Here is a 16,666-nt window from a genome sequence, read left to right on the forward strand (position 1 = left end):
TCAAAAGCAGTAATCACACCAATCTTTAAACATGAAAACAGAAAAGATTGTAACAACTATAGAGGTATCTCTTTAATCAGCGTTGTGGGTAAAATCTTCTCAGGTATTGTTGAGAGGAAAGTGCGAGTATTAGTGGAGGACCAATTGGATGAAAATCAGTGTGGGTTTAGGCCTCTTAGAGGTTGTCAGGACCAGATCTTTAGCTTACGGCAAATAATGGAGAAGTGTTATGAGTGGAACAGGGAATTGTATCTATGCTTTATAGATCTAGAAAAGGCATATGACCGGGTTCCTAGGAGGAAGTTATTGTCTGTTCTACAAGATTGTGGAATAGGAGGCAAACTTTTGCAAGCAATTAAAGGTCTTTACATGGATAGTCAGGCAGCAGTTAGTTGACGGTAAATTGAGTTCATGGTCCAGAGTAGTTTCAGGGGTAAGACAAGGCTGCAACCTGTCTCCACTGTTGTTCATATTATTTATGGATTATATGTTGAAAACAATAGACTGGCTGGGTGAGATTAGGATATGTGAACACAAAATAAGCAGTCTTGCATATGCGGATGACTTAGTTGTGATGGCAGATTCGATTGAAAGTTTGCAAAGTAATATTTCAGAGCTAGATCAGAAATGTAAGGACTATGGTATGAAGATTAGCATCTCCAAAACGAAAGTAATGTCAGTGGGAAAGAGATATAAACAGATTGAGTGCAAAATAAGAGGAACAAAGTTAGAAAAGGTGGACAGTTTCAAGTACTTAAAATGCATATTCTCACAGGATGGCAACATAGTGAAAGAACTGGAAGCGAGGTGTAGCAAAGCTAACGCAGTGAGTGTTCAGCTACGATCTGCTCTCTTCTGCAAGAAGGAAGACAGTACCAAGACTAAGTTATCTGTGCACCGTTCAATCTTTCGACCAACTTTGTTGTATGGGAGCGAAAGCTGGGTGGATTCAGGTTACCTTATCAACAAGGTTGAGGTTACGGATATGAAAGTAGCTAGGATGATTGCAGGTACTAGTAGATGGGAACAATGGCAGGAGGGTGTCCACAATGAGGAAATCAAAGAAAAACTGGGAATGAACTGTATAGATGTAGCAGTCAGGGCGAACAGGCTTAGATGGTGGGGTCATGTTACACGCATGGGAGAAGCAAGGTTACCCAAGAGACTCATGGATTCAGCAGTAGAGGGTAGGAGGAGTCGGGGCAGACCGAGGAGAAGGTACCTGGATTCGGTTAAGAATGATTTTGAAGTAATAGGTTTAACATCAGAAGAGGCACCAATGTTAGCACTGAATAGGGGATCATGGAGGAACTGTATAAGGGGGGCTATGCTCCAGACTGAACGCTGAAAGGCATAATCAGTCTTAGATGATGATGATGATGATGATGATGATGATGATGTAGTAAAGCAGTTGGAGAAGGGGAATGCAAATTTTATGTTGCCACGAGAGTGTATAATGGACCGGTCTGTTGTCTTTTGTATGCCGCGAAAGCAGCTAATTCAGCATTGGGCTGTTTAAGACTTTCCCGACGTAGTAACTGCTTCATTGGTTCACGGGCGTCGCGTCGGATAATGTTGCGGAAGCTGCACAGTATTTCTACGAGACAATTGCTCGTCATCCTCAGGTGCTTGTTGACGTATAGCTGACGCATTCAGCGTTGGTAATCATGAGATTATTATTATAAATAACAATTCGTCACTATTATTAATATTCCACTCAGCGTAGTCGACGTTCACTTTTGGTCGCACGGTGTTAAAACTTATTTGTAAGGACTGGAACCCTGTATTTTCCTTTCTTTAACGCTTTTAATAAATTCCCCATTGACTATTTGTTGCATGCTTTAAGCGCAGTTCTTTTCTAATAAGAGGAAAATCAACATGTTTTATATGGATCACATATTTGAGAATACCAGGTTGTCTAGTCACCGCTTATCAGCTGAACGTGTATGCAAAAGCTTGGAGCACGTCGTGGGAGATTAGACAGACAGATAAACTGATATAAGTCTTTGTAGTAGCTTTCAGGCTTGCAACAGTAATAGACCTGTTGCACGTATTGTTCGTGAGAGTAATACTTTCCTTTCGAAATTTCAGTATACGCAGTAGCCGGGAGATTAATTTGGAAGCCTAGTTCATTTTTTCTGCTTTACTGCTTCATGAAGCTTTGTCGCCAAATGTCGTTAGCAGGCAAATATAGTAGTATTACATGAAACCAATGGCGAACTAAGCGCTCTGGTAGGAGACCAGAGAAAAATAATGTACTAGCTCCATAAGTTGCAGTGGAAAAGTTTTTTTAAACAGAAAGTTATTTAATATCTAGCTCGACCAGATGGCTAGAATTTATACATTTCCCGTTGACAAGTTGTTTGCGAGTCTGTTTAGTAAGATTTTAGTGTTCTCCAGTGAGGCCATCAGACATGGTGCTTCCACAAGGACGGTGGAAGGATACAGCTATGACCTTGGTGGACGAGCCATCCTGTCCATCTGAAATCTGAGTAACTAAGGGAAATCACTTGACGGTTAAATAGGGGAATACTGTATTGGCACTGAGGCAAATGAGAATTTATTTTATATGACTAGCATACTGAAATAATTACCTATATAGCTCAATGTTTCTTATCCTGTTCCTGATCAGAATAATACCACATTCCTCAGTAATATGCAATGTGTTGCAAAGTTCACAGTTGTGTCGGGGTGCTTTGCACAAAAAGTGATATACTTAAGAAACGAATATCGTTCGTTAAAAGTGCTCCTTTCCAGACTGCAACTCGCTGTGTACAGTTTTGGACAGTTTCGCTCAATAGCACGCAACTTGGCGCGAAGTGAATTTGAAATGGCAGTAAGACTCGTCAATCATTACATTATTATAGCGTTTCCGCGAACTCGGCGTGAAGCTCGCACCTAAAATATCCCTGTGAAGTCTGTTCGCTGAGACGTGATGCGTTGCTTGAATTCGCTGTACCAAATAAGAACATTACATGCTCTATTCAAGGGACGTATAGAACGTGGATAAAAATAAACTTTTTCAGATGTGGTTCTCTGATAACATTTGTTTACTTGCCCTACCTTTTCCTTTCTCATCTACAAAATGGCAGGCTGTGGCGATGATCTTGTCAGAGAGATGCATAACAAAAGTAGTTTAACTCATTATGTAAGTTTTACCCTAAGTAGATTTTGGACGAACATGTTTCTGCTCGAAATTGTCTACTTATGGTGGGTGCGCGTCACTTAACGTTAAAGCAGGCACCTAGCGAGTTGTACAGTAAAGTTAATCACTAGGTTTACATGCGGCACACCTTCCGAAAGAAGCAAACCTAATTTCGGAAACCGGTTTTCGCTGTCGTGTTTGCATGTTAAGGGCTGAAGCGGATTTGCGAGCTCAGTTAAATATGGCGTCTGGAAAACGGTGATTCCAGTTTCTGATTTAGTCAGCACTATCCGTATTTCCCTTCACTTAAGTTTCAGAGGTTGACAGTTTCGTGCCCGATCTAACATTTCTGCTTGGCTTTCGTTGCGTTTCACCACGTCCACATTAGTCGAATATTTTGAAAGCAAAACGTAAGCTGATAGTCAAATTGCGTTTCAAAAACGGTTGTACCTTTACATGGGAGCGACAATCGATTGTGGACGTGGAAAACCGGCAGCTAGAAACGGATTACCAAAATCGATTTAGGCGTGTTTATATGACCAATCACAAACGGTTTTGGGAGCTTTGCGTAAACATAGTGTACATATAAGAATCCTCAGTTCGTCCCCCGTTTCTGCTCATGCAGTCTGCAAAGTAGCATCGTCTTCTGACGGTGGAAGTTAACCTATTCTTACTGAGTTCACTCATATTACAGTAATGGATTTTGTGTGTGCTTTTGTGTCTTCCTAAGACTTCGACACATATTCCAAAGTTTGGAGGAGGACTTCTTTCTTTTCTACTAGTATTCTAACACCAGGGAGCAGTATTTAGGTTCTACAACACCTGGACAAAAAAGCGCACACACAGCATAAATCTATAAATAGGCAAACGTTTTTAATGAAAATTGATTTGCTGTTATTTGACACTTAGAAAAAAGAAGTTGCAAAGGATTAAGTAAAAAGGCACCATTTATTGCCTTATAAATAGTTCAATGTGTTGCAGAGTACAAATTTTTTCGAGCAAATAAAAATACATGTTTTGAAGTGTTTGGACGACGCTCTCCCTATTCTTTTCTCAGCAGCGTAGAGAATTTACCATACGACCTTCGTCGAGAACGTCCACTACGAATATTGCTTTGTTCGATAGTAAACTGTTACTATTGCGGGAGACAGTCCACACAACACGAGCAGTATCGGTGCTGACGTGTACTCGAAAATTCGAGACAGGCGAGATTCAGCACATGAATAAAAAGCGAAGGCCGCTGCGGTAGGTTCCCGCTGCGGTAGATTCCCTTGCCAAGAGTACTCGATTGAGACAGTCGCTTCGTTCGTGTAAAAGGGCTTAACACTTTGCAATGCTAACTTTGAAGTCACAGTATATAATACCGTCTGGAAGTGTAGATTAAAGCTAAAGCAAAAGTCGTATATAAAGTGTGATATATCTCAGCGGGAGAGACGGAGACGTGGACCCTCGCTACTCCTGAACAGTACGTGTCGGGCGACAGGTGCATAGCCTCCCACTCGGGCGGGCGGTGAGCTGTGCCGGTCACTGCTGGTGGGTGAGTCATGAGCCGGGCTGCCTCATCTTGGCCGTCTCCTCGCTGTAGGAGGGGAGGCTAGGGATGGCGTGGTGGGGGTCGAGGGTCTGCACGCTGCCTCTCCGTCACGCCGCTAGCGCCAGTGTCGCAAGCGGCGCACTGGCGAGACCCGCTCGCTGCTCCCGCGTCACGGAGAAAATCAGACACGAAACCGCGCTCGCGCCAGCTTTCGTCATTTCCCCACTCCCACCTAGTCCAGATCAGCCCAGGCGTGTCGTGGCCTGCGGCTAGCTTCTGCGAACGCCGACAGCCCTCGGGAGTCCCGCCGTTTCGTTCGGCAACGAATATAGCTCACGCGTGTGTTGGCAGCGCAATACAGGTAAACCACGCGAGTGTCGTGACTGCGAGAGTGCTTACATACAGTGTTGTGCAACTTCAGTTATTTTCCCATTTTTTTGTGCCGGAGACTTACGAACGTGAAAGTGCGATCTGCTCGATTCCTTTGTTTTGTTGTAGATAGCGTAGGGCGAATCAAGTTAGATCTTGTTATATTATCATAATGGTGTAAGCATATTGAGATGAAGACTGAAGATGTTTCTAGGCACAAAAATTTGTGCAAAATGTAATTTTTCTGTGGATATTTTGATGGAGTATGGCAGTCTTCTAAATTTGGCGTGATAAAAAAATAAATCTTGTCATCTGTTGTCGAAAGCAAATTACCGTACTCGAGAGAACAGTGAAATGAGAACACACAATATGCGCAATTGGCATTGAGAAGACAGTAGAAAATAACGGCGAGACTTGGGTTACTAAGCACAAACTGATTTCGATACAGTCATAACACGCTTCCTGGGCCAAAACGATAACATACCCTTGATTGCTGCTGGCCTTTTGAGTTTTACTTTTACGTATGTGAGAATCTTGCGTTGAGATTTGTGTCACTTGAACGTTTACTGTGAAGCGGCTTCAATACAACACGTTTTACGTCCATTGCGAGACTAGTTATACATATATCTATGGAATTAATTTCAATTAAGTGTTCAACTTCGCCTACTTTTGACATTGTAAGGAATGAGAGTTGATTAAAATCCTACTTGTATAATCGGCAATTCTCATGTCCAGCATCTCAGCTGAATCAGTACTTTGAATGCTTTCTTGCTCAAGCTTGGAAACTCTCTTCCTTACTGAATACCAAAATGTTGGCAGTGTCGCTGATGAAAATTTCACTTGTAGCGAAGAATGTGTTCACTTGTAGCGAAGAATGTGATGGAAGTTCCATCATATATTTCTCATCTGCTGTAATGAACTATGAAGGAGAATCATTACTGAAGGGATTTTGGACCTTCTGAAGCCTATCACAGTTTTCAGGAAAGCATTTTTCAAAATGAACATGAAGTTCAGAAAAGTCCTTCAGTTATAGAAGTAGTATCTGCAGTAAGGCCTATCTCATTGTCGTGTGTAAAATGCGTGGTAACATGGAAAGTAGTCCGTTCCTCCTCCGTCATTCATTTTCCTCTCCAAAAGAAGCAGATTCTTTTTTGAAGGCCGAAACTTTGTCAATAAGCTGAATGAAATAAGTTTCACTTCCCTGCAGTGCCTTATTCGGCGAGTTTTAATTCTCAGATATCACACAAATATGCGACCTTCAATAAAAATTACGTCCAGAAAGCACCAAGCACTGATAAGATTTTCTTCATCCAGGTGAGAGCAGGCTTCTCACTTAAGTTCAAAGACGCGATAATATACTTCCCCTGGAATGCCAACGAGTGCTGCTATAAAATAAGAGATGTTTGTACAGCACTCGTGTCGTGAAACATTTGTCTAAAAATCGAGCCTCCTGAGGACGAATTTTATTAAATTTCGCCTTATTTGACAATTTGCTGTACTTCATTTAGATAAACAACCAAATGTTGCGAAGCGATCGCTTCTTTGTAGATAACGCATTGGGTCCACATAATGTCAGGAGTTTCGCCCCGGATAAGTGCTTGTAGACCACAGTAACGCTCCAACATGGAGTTTTATCAGTACACACATCAGCACAATGGACCCATTTAATTTGATTATGAAGTTGTCCACTATTTCGAACAAATCTTTGCCTGACGTACCTGCATTTGTTTCCTTTCAAAAATGGTCTTCCATCATTTTTCATCAACAAATCGCATACAGCAAATAAAATGAGCATCTCTATTGCTATCAATGATCGCATCAAGCTGCAAACCAAAATCCCGTCCTCTAATTTTTTTCTGTAGTTTGTTCATGAAGATCCTCTCCAGACTCTTCGACGACTAATTTTGTCAGACAGGGGAAATGGCAAAGTCTGTTTCGCCATGGACTCGCCTAACATCATCGACACCACGTCAATAGCACACGGTAGATTTAGTTGTTCTTCAATCTTGTGGGCTTCCTTACGTTTCGCTTCTCAGTAAGCTATAACATACGACGCTAGAAGTGATGTATTATATATTTTCTCCTACTTAGAAAGCTTTTTTCTTTGGTTTGATCCAGTTTCCTAGAAAGTATTTCATTTCGTTGACCATGTCATTATTATGATCACTTTCTAAATGACGCTTTAATTTCCTAGGTAGTATACATCCAACAGAAAATACTTTCAAACACAGAACACTTTGTGGACGCTCTCATTGTTCTACAACAGTGCAAACCAAAATCTAAGTAGCTATCATTTTCTTACACTAGAGTTTCCTATCTTCATTACCACTTTCCTTGTTACCCTCAGAAAGTTCTCCTGTTCTACTTCCGCTTGACAAATGTGAAAACTTTTCCATAGTTTATCGCCTTTATCAGCTTCATAACTATATAATAAAAACTGGTTGAAAACACTTCTGGCGCTAAGTGTAACGCGCGATAGTTCAGCTAAGAGGTTATGATAGTTTAGCTACGAAGTTGACTTCTTACACAGGCTGGATAACATTTAAAGTGGAATTTCTCCGACGCCACACAAATTGACGCCAGAAATGAAATTTCCCACAACTGTCTTCTATGCCACTAACTGAGAAATAAATCCATGGCGTCCCAGGCGGTCGTTCATGGTGCACCAAGGCGCCGTGGCACACAGGTTGAATACATCAGAATTCGAGGAAGAGGTCTGTTTAAAGCCACATAAGAGACGGTGCGCCCCGCTAAGAATTCAGGTTTTCGTAACATCAGAGCACTTTCTTCTAGAGCTTTCAAAGATACCTCAAACTGATTTTCTAGTGTTATATCAGTCTTCTGTTTGACAACAAAAAAATAGATGTGCTTGTAGTGGAAAAATCCATTTAACTTTCTACGCCTCCAACCCATAGCCGGCCGGAGTGGCCGTGCGGTTCTAGGCGCTGCAATCTGGAGCCGAGCGACCGCTACGGTCGCAGGTTCGAATCCTGACTCGTGCATGGATGTGTGTGATGTACTTAGGTTAGTTAGGTTTAATTAGTTCTAAGTTCTAGGCGACTGATGACCTCCGAAGTTAAGTCGCGTAGTGCTCAGAGCCATTTGAACCATTTGAGATAAACCCATATTTAGGGCTTGTGTTTGTGTGTGAACGTAACAATTTTGAAAACTATTGGTTCGACAAAAGTACGGGTCGGTTCGTTTTTCTTTATTATTCTTCGCGTCACTTTCCCACCTCTGGTTCAGTGTGTGTCAATAAGTTCTCCCAGTTAATGAACTGGAGAACAATTGTGTGTTGAAGCCGTTGGTATCTAAGCATGCTTAAAAGAACGTAGTACTGCTTAACCCAACTTTTGTGGTCTCAAAGCTGCTAACACGTATTTTGACCATTATTTGCATCATGTGGCAGATTATGTAGTCGAAATGTTGGGGAGTAGAATAGTCGTTAACGTAGATTAACGGACGGATATCTGACAACTCACCTGAGTAAGGTGCATTGATATGTCAGATTACCTACCTGTCTTCAGTTTGTACTTCATTCGACACCGTCTTAGAGTGCAGTCACGTCGCAGTTAAATGATTTTAACATTCATGTGAAATGCATATCAAAGTACACAGTCACTTTAAAATTATGAAGACTACGAACATTTTTTAAACATGGGGCTCTGTGCTTTACAACAGTTGTAATGTCAAAGCAGTCTCCAAGAAAATGACGCACGCAGACTTTAGTCCAAAGTTAGGAACAAAATTTATACTCTTATTTGTAAATTACTTTCCCAAATTGAGATGGTCATTTATAGAAGATTGACTCAGAGGCTTAATGGTAAAGTTCCATAGTATGAATCTCATAGGTATAGAGTTCCATCCCCGATCAATCTTGGATTTTTATCTGTCACTTACCACTTCTTTCACGTCTGGCAATGTTTATTAATGTGAAATGCAGAGTTGCTCCGTGGTAAGGCCCATATAACCGGCTGGATAAGTCAATTCAAAGATCGAAGTAAGGCAATGGCAACAGAACGATAGTTAGTAAAGCACTGTGGTGTTCAAATCAAACTACGGGTTGGACAACTTTTTTGAAAATTAGATGTCTATAGATATCCTCACTGTGAAGGACGTTTAGAGTTTTCCTTCGGTTTCTGCACATAGTTACTCACTTTCCTGCATGTTCGACTGAATGATTAACATCCCCTGACTCCTTGTTGCCGCAATTACAAGTGTCGGTAAGGTTGTGCGCGACGGACAGCTTCGTCGTGAAACCTCTGAGAAACCTCTTCCGCTTTAAAAGCTAGGCTTTAATTGCTACTCATTGCGTAAGACTTGGGAGGAAACGTCGCCTGTGTTAAACATCCTAAACCTGTTATTTCACAACTTCGTCTGGGTATGGGACTGCGTAGAACCTTGTAGGTTGCACACGTAAATAATGTTCATTGTTAATGATGTTAAGTTTCCGTAAAATTCTTGTTTTCAGCACTTAATGATTATGCATTAGTGTGAATGATGGTGAAAACTACTTCTGGTACAAGTTTGTCGGAAAATCTCCTTATCTTTTCACTGTTCATCAGTTGATGAGCGGAACGGAATGTCCTAGCGCCAGTAATACGGCCAGTCAGCTGGGTTCAATACGAATTTTTCGCTCTGTAGCGGAGTACTCTTACGAAATTTCGTGACAGTACATGCTCACTGAGATTCGAACCCAAGATTACTAATGCATATGATTTAATATGCCCGAAAGATTTAGATAACGATATCCGAAGTTTTCATCATTTAAAGAAAATGGTAGAAGATTGTAAGATGAAGTTCCGTGAGAGGTCTGCTTTTACTTTCATGGGCATAATCTACAATATCATGAATTCAGTAAGGAATTCCGCTCGCTGTTCTTTTGCCACATAAATTTCCATCCGATTGTGCAGGTGGCCAGCTTTAATAGCCCCGTGACGTAGTAAGGCTTGCAAACCGCTAAAAACAGCGTAAAGGCTCAGGAGGAAAGAAAATATTTAAGATTTTCTATGAGGACTCCGGCATAATCAAAGGTTTCAAGGACTTTAGAAGATGGTCATTGTGCATCAATCAGGAAGAGTTAAAAAGAAGTGTCGTAAACTAGTAAGTTGGTTTGTGCATCGTGGTGCTAGACACGGCCTGTACTGGGGGTGGTGGTTGTGGTGCACTTCTGCCTTTCTTAGCTCTTAAAACTCTTAACACTCGGTAAGGGAATTTGATACGTAATCAGAGAATCCGGACAACGGTGCATCTTGATATTTGTCACGTACAAACCACTGCTGAAAGTAAGACATAGTTAGAACAACGTCGTAATAGCAAATGGTGATTCAACTACGGACATGTGGATTTGTGGTCTACTACGTACCGCTAAATGGTTTTTAGACGTAGCCTTCTACAGCTTCAATAAAATACTGTTATTGGTAGTGTGAGACCTTAATGTAAGTTCGCAGCAGGTGTATATTGCCAGTTGCGTGTGAATTTGTTCGCAGATTAGTAAAGACGGTGTTGACATTCAGACAAATATAGTCTCTGCTAAATTACCTGAAGTTGCTCGGGGCAAGAATTCAAATTTTATTCACTTACCAGCAGCTTAACAAGTTTACGTGCTCTAGGGGAAGCAAACTATCAGTTCAATAGGCACAACTGTTGATCTCCCTACGAAGTTTGAAGGGGTTAGAAACTTAAGCCCTATCATCATACACACGGTACAGCAAAATGTAGTGGGCATAGTCAGAGAGTGCGATCAGCGTTTTGATTGCAAATAGTTGCGTTATCTTCTTCACATTTGTTGCACTTTTTTTTAACCATTCCATGTTTTAGATAATTCTACATCGGCAGTGTAGCATTGTCAAACTAAGCTCTCAACCAACGGCTAGTGCTTGCTACTTTCGAATCTTCTATTTCTAAAAACTAAGAAAAAAGGAAGATTTAGGATTTATCATCCCGTCGATGGCGAGGTCGTAAGAGACGGAGCATAAGCTCGGATTGAGGGAGACAAGGGAAGCATATCGACCGTGCCTTTTTCAAAGGAACCACCCTAGTATTTGTCTTAAGTGGTTTAGGGAAACCGCGTAAAATCTGGTTGGGGGTGACGGAGCTTTGAGTTCGTGCTCCCGAGTATTGGTGTAGTCTACTAATAATCATACCAACTCAGTCTGTCCTAAAACCTAAACAGCGATGCGCGCTATAAATGCTTGTACTCACACACATCGAAAATCTGCACTTGCAGACACAGCCATTTCACTTGTCTGGTCACTATTATCACCATGTCTTTGTGTCTCTCAAAGACCAACCCCACGTCCAAGTTCGTGAGAGATGGGCAACGCCTTGAAACAGGCGGCCGACGGGGCTCTGGTGAAGCTGCGACAGACGTTTCTTAACATGTTACCGAAGACGCCACTCCTGGTGGCAATACAGAACTAAAAACAGTAGTTTTAAATTATCCAATGTCTGGGTCTTGTTTTAAAAGTTTTTAGTTTCTTCTCAGACGTCATTTGTTTACCTGCTGCAGTTAGTAAGATGTTGACTTTGATTATAGCCTTAGGTCACAGCATTGGGAAGCGGGATGAGATTTTACAGATTTATATAAACAGGAGATGCTAATTCGCAACTCTTGTTATAATGCAGGAATATACCTTTAGATACAGAATAGTATACTGAAATACTGTATGTTGTTCCATGATGTTTCGGGCATGCTGTCGGATGGCGTCGACATTTTGCAACAGTATTTAAGCTGACAACCATTCAGCCATATTCATGTGAGCTGCAATCTCAAAACTTCACAGAACACCCATTACGTGAGACAACTTAGTCAAATGTATTTTTGTTGGCAGTTAGTAATTCTTGTTTACATAGCTGGGAATTTTGTATCGATCAAATTGTTGAGGAGGAGTAGCCTAATTTCTGTTAACAAATAAAATGTGTGACCAAGCACTACGCAGACTGCTTTTAAACATTTTTTAAATATAATTTTTGTGTTCATCTATATTAAATAAATTTGGACCATAGGTGTGCTTTCAGATAACGAGTCTTTGGTATTTTTATAATCTTTAAGAAGAAAATGAAAACTGCGATCCAGCTAGATCTCCATTGGCGAATCTTTGTTGCAAGCATTTAAAGCTTTGTTGTTCGCATTATATGGGGTACTACTTTAGGTTCATTGGAGTTTTGGGGCTTGTCTGAAACATAATCATATAGGGAAAAAATCTGACGATTTGTCGGTGCTAAGGAATTTTTTCTGGGCGAATCTGCAAAGTTTTCAGTGATAGTTTAAAAGAGATCTAACAATTGTAGGGACACAACGAATGGAAACACTGTAAGTATCCAAAGTTGTATACAGGGTGATTCAAAAAGAATACCACAACTTTAAAAATGTGTATTTAATGAAAGAAATATAATATAACCTTCTGTTATACATCATTACAAAGAGTATTTAAAAAGGTTTTTTTTCACTCAAAAACAAGTTCAGAGATGTTCAATATGGCCCCCTCCAGACACACGAGCAATATCAACCCGATACTCCAACTAGTTCCACACTCTCTGTAGCATATCAGGCGTAACAGTTTGGATAGCTGCTGTTATTTCTGGTTTCAAATCATCAATGGTGGCTGGGAGAGGTGGCCGAAACACCATATCCTTAACATACCCCCATAAGAAAAATTCGCAGGGGGTAAGATCAGGGCTTCTTGGAGGCCAGTGATGAAGTGCTCTGTCACGGGCTGCCTGGCGGCCGATCCATCGCCTCGGGTAGTTGACGTTCAGGTAGTTACGGACAGATAAGTGCCAATGTGGTGGCGCTCCATCATGCTGAAATATGAATTGTTGTGCTTCTTGTTCGAGCTGAGGTAACAGCCAATTCCCTAACATCTCCAGATACTGTAGTCCAGTTACAGTAGCACCTTCGAAGAAAAAGGGACCAAAAACTTTATTGGCTGAAATGGCGAACAAATGTGCAACTAAATGAAACTTCATAGCTCCCTTAATTCGCCGACAGATAGTGCTTAGCTCTGCCTTTTGTCGTTGCAGAGTTTTAAATTCCTAAAGTTGTGGTATTCTTTTTGAATCACCCTGTATTTACATTAGGAAACAGCTTTAAGTAACGGTAGCAAATGCCAATGTACCATAGAATATAGGTAGGGCAGTAGTCATTTGTTGCGAATTACCGTAAACACTATTCTTGCGAATGTAATTGAACAACTGAATTCTGTTTTTTAATGTAAATACCAGAGCTTAATGCGGGTATTATTTCTGTATTAACTCAAAACCCTTAAAAAGCGAGAAAAAACCACAATCGAATCGAAAGTACGCGTGTTCTAAGTAGCCCCACCTGTATTTGAAGAACTGACACTTCCACAAACAAAAATAATTTAAAAAGGCATACCACACTAAGATGAATTTTTAACACGCAAAATTCATTAAAAAGAACCAGACCATTATTTACGTAAATTTGAAAATCATACGTATTACAGTTCTTCCTAGATCCATGACTGCAAATAAAAAATGCTACTTTCGGCGGCCGAAGAAAAAGCCTGTAACCATAGTATGTGTACTTTCAAAGATAATAGAAATAATTCTGTATTGTAATAAAGCAAGAAACTAGGATTCCAAAAGATGAATAAATGCTTTACTACATTTTTTGGTCATGCTATATTACATTTTTGGTTTGGCCATTTTGCCAACACCCAGCGAGGTGGCGCAGTGGTTAGCACGCTGGACTCTCATTCGGGAGGACGAGGTTCAATCCCGCGTCCGGCCATCCGGATTTAGGTTTTCCGTGATTTCCCTAAATCGCTCCAGGCAAATGCCGGGATGGTTCCTATGAAAGGGCACGGCCGACTTCCTTCCCCGTCCTTCCCTAACCCGATGAGACCGATGACCCCGCTGTTTGGTCTCTTCCTCCAAAACAACCCAACAACCCACCATTCAACAATAAGATCACTTTTCACATTTTGTTAGAGGTAGCTCCACTGTTCAAAGTAGAACTGCGTATTGCTGAAGAATCCCTGGAACAATGAGGGGCTAGCCTGTATGTTCACAGCTAATGTCATCTTTTCTTTTAGTAAAACCGTCTGAGCTCGTAGCAACGGTGTTGCGCTATGTTCCAAATAATAAACATTTTACACAGTTTCTAAACAAACTTGTTGGCTGTCAGACTCTGTACTAAATACGCTCGTGTGGAAAGACAGAGCTTCAGTCAGTAATGCACGCGTCCACGGTGTTTGATTGCCCGATTCGAATGCTATGATACCAAATGAGACGTACACAACTCGTCTGCCTGTGTCGAGGCCACCTCAGCTAACAAGATTGCGGGCACTTTGGGCTAATATTCCACGTCTCGTCGTAGCTGAGTTGCAATTTGCCGTCTATTTCCATGAGCCGTGAGTCAGAGGTCCCGATCAAGATCGCCCGTTGACTGTATTTACTCGTGGACGACATTGCACTTATCTTCTTTGGAGAGTTGTCTGAATCTGAGTATACGGATGTGGATTTGCACTGTAGGAAATTTCAGTAATTTCTACTGTATCACGCTGTCATTGGCCAGCTCTTTTATCATACCATTGCGTCGCCGTCAACAGGTCATTGCACGATCTTTGTCCTTGTCGATGTGAGCGCTAGAACCAGGCGCAGTCAGTTCGCAAAGCTCCGGTATTGAGCAACGTTCCCCTTCACAACCACCTGCTTTACTAAACGTGTCCATCCGAGCGCAACGTCGTTTTTCCTCGTACTTAATTTTCCTCTTCTGTAGTAATATTAGGATTTGTTCTTATGCCCTAATTGTTTTTCGAATACTGCGTTTCGCGAAAAAATTAAAAAAAAAAAAAACCGAAGTCTCAAGAGGAATAGTCATTATTCAGGGATGGATATGACAGGAACGATAATTCGAAGCAAAAAGTCTAGCAAACACGGGCTGCAAAAAAGCGTATCTCAAGAGCTATGAGCAGTTGTTCATCTTCGGTACTGTGAAATCTCTCTCTACTGAACAAGTGCTCCTAGCTCTTGAGATACGCATTTTTGTAGCCCATGTTTGCTAGACATTTTTGCTTCGAATTATAGTTCCCGTCATATCCCTGAATACTGGCTATTCTTCATGGGACACCTTGTATAATGTAATTCTTCCTAAACGCGACGAGATCCGATAGTATTATTTGAAGGAATGGTTGTGACCAGGAAAGTGATCGTGTCATACACAGTGGATCATGCTGGGCTCGTTGTTAATTTATATTAAAAGCGCTGAACAGAAGCGTCGTCCGCGGTGAATGTGTTCACTAGATGGATTCATACAGTCACGGTGCACAGATCTCAGTTTTTTGTCAAAGCCGAGCATTCATGAGCACAGTCTACACATTTCTATCTACAGCACAATGTGCAGTTACTTGCAAGCCGAATTTCTGCTGTATCCAAAGATAATGTGGATTTCCCCAGATAGTAGTATGCTACTCCGGAGAAAATTCTTGTAATTAAGAATATAAGAAAAATTCAGTACAAATTTTGAGCAATATTGGTGCACCGTAAACTTAAAAACGGATACAGGGTAGCAGGCAGCGTACAGAACTTTGTATATGTACGAGGGGGCTTTCTTACACAGAGGTATTGTAGAACATCAGTAATTTTCTGGATGCACAGTTGACTCTTCCATATTGGTCACTATAGATTTAGAAAAAAGTCACCACGGATGCAAGAAGAGAGCATGAACCTGTATCTTTAAAAGAAAACATTGTAGGATCTCTGACGTCTCCGCGTTGGCAGATAAGGAGGTCTTGGTGACAAACGGCTCCACCTGTAGAGATTGCCGTACCCTTTGATGCCGTGGTACTGTTGTTTACAGACTCTGATTAACGGAGAACACTAGTAATATTTACGGGATTTAAGATGGGGTGCTATTAGGATGAGTTGCTCGAAAGAATGAAGTCGCAGCAATTGTACACTCTTCACTGTCAGACGTTCTTTGTGTTACTCTTCGTGCGGCAGATCAGTAGTTAAAGTGAAGATCCTGTCTTCACTGTTGGATATAAAAAGCGTTACTGCAGATACATTTACACGAACTGAGTTGCTGAGTCAAAATGAATATTCACGTTGCAGGTATTGAACGTGCGGATTTGAGAGGGGTGATGTCTTTTGCTGTGCCTTGTCTGCCGTACTCAACAATATTTTTTGTAATCGATGACGTACATAGACTTTTTACACTGAAACAGCGAAGAAACTGGTATAAGTATATGCATATTCAAATACAGATATATGTAAACAGGCAGAATACAGCACTGCGATCGGCAACGCCTATATAACACAAAAAGTGTCTGGCGCAGTTGTTAGATCGGTTACAACTGGTACAATGGCAGGTTATTAAGAGTTAGGTGAATTTAATGTGGTTTTACAGTTGGCGCACGAGCGATGGGACACACCATCTCAGAGGTAAAGATGAAGTGGGAATTTTCCCGTACGACCATTGCACGAGTGTACCGTGAATATCAGGAATCCGGTAAAACATCAAATCTCCGATATCGCTGCGGCCGGAAAAAGATACTGCAAGAACAGGACTAACGACTGAAGAGAATCGTTAGACGTGACAGAAGAGCAACCCTTGGTGCAGATTTCAATGCTGGGCCATCAGTAAGTCTCAG

General features: G+C 41.3%; 1 protein-coding gene across 5 annotated transcripts in view; it reads left to right on the forward strand.

The window, feature by feature from the left end:
• The window catches only part of LOC124616324 (beta-TrCP), a 116,163-nt gene that overhangs the window by 36,996 nt on the left and 62,501 nt on the right, over window positions 1–16,666 (forward strand). The window lies entirely within an intron of this gene.

This window comes from Schistocerca americana, chromosome 1, assembly GCF_021461395.2.
Source record: "Schistocerca americana isolate TAMUIC-IGC-003095 chromosome 1, iqSchAmer2.1, whole genome shotgun sequence".
Taxonomy (NCBI): Eukaryota; Metazoa; Arthropoda; class Insecta; order Orthoptera; family Acrididae; genus Schistocerca; species Schistocerca americana.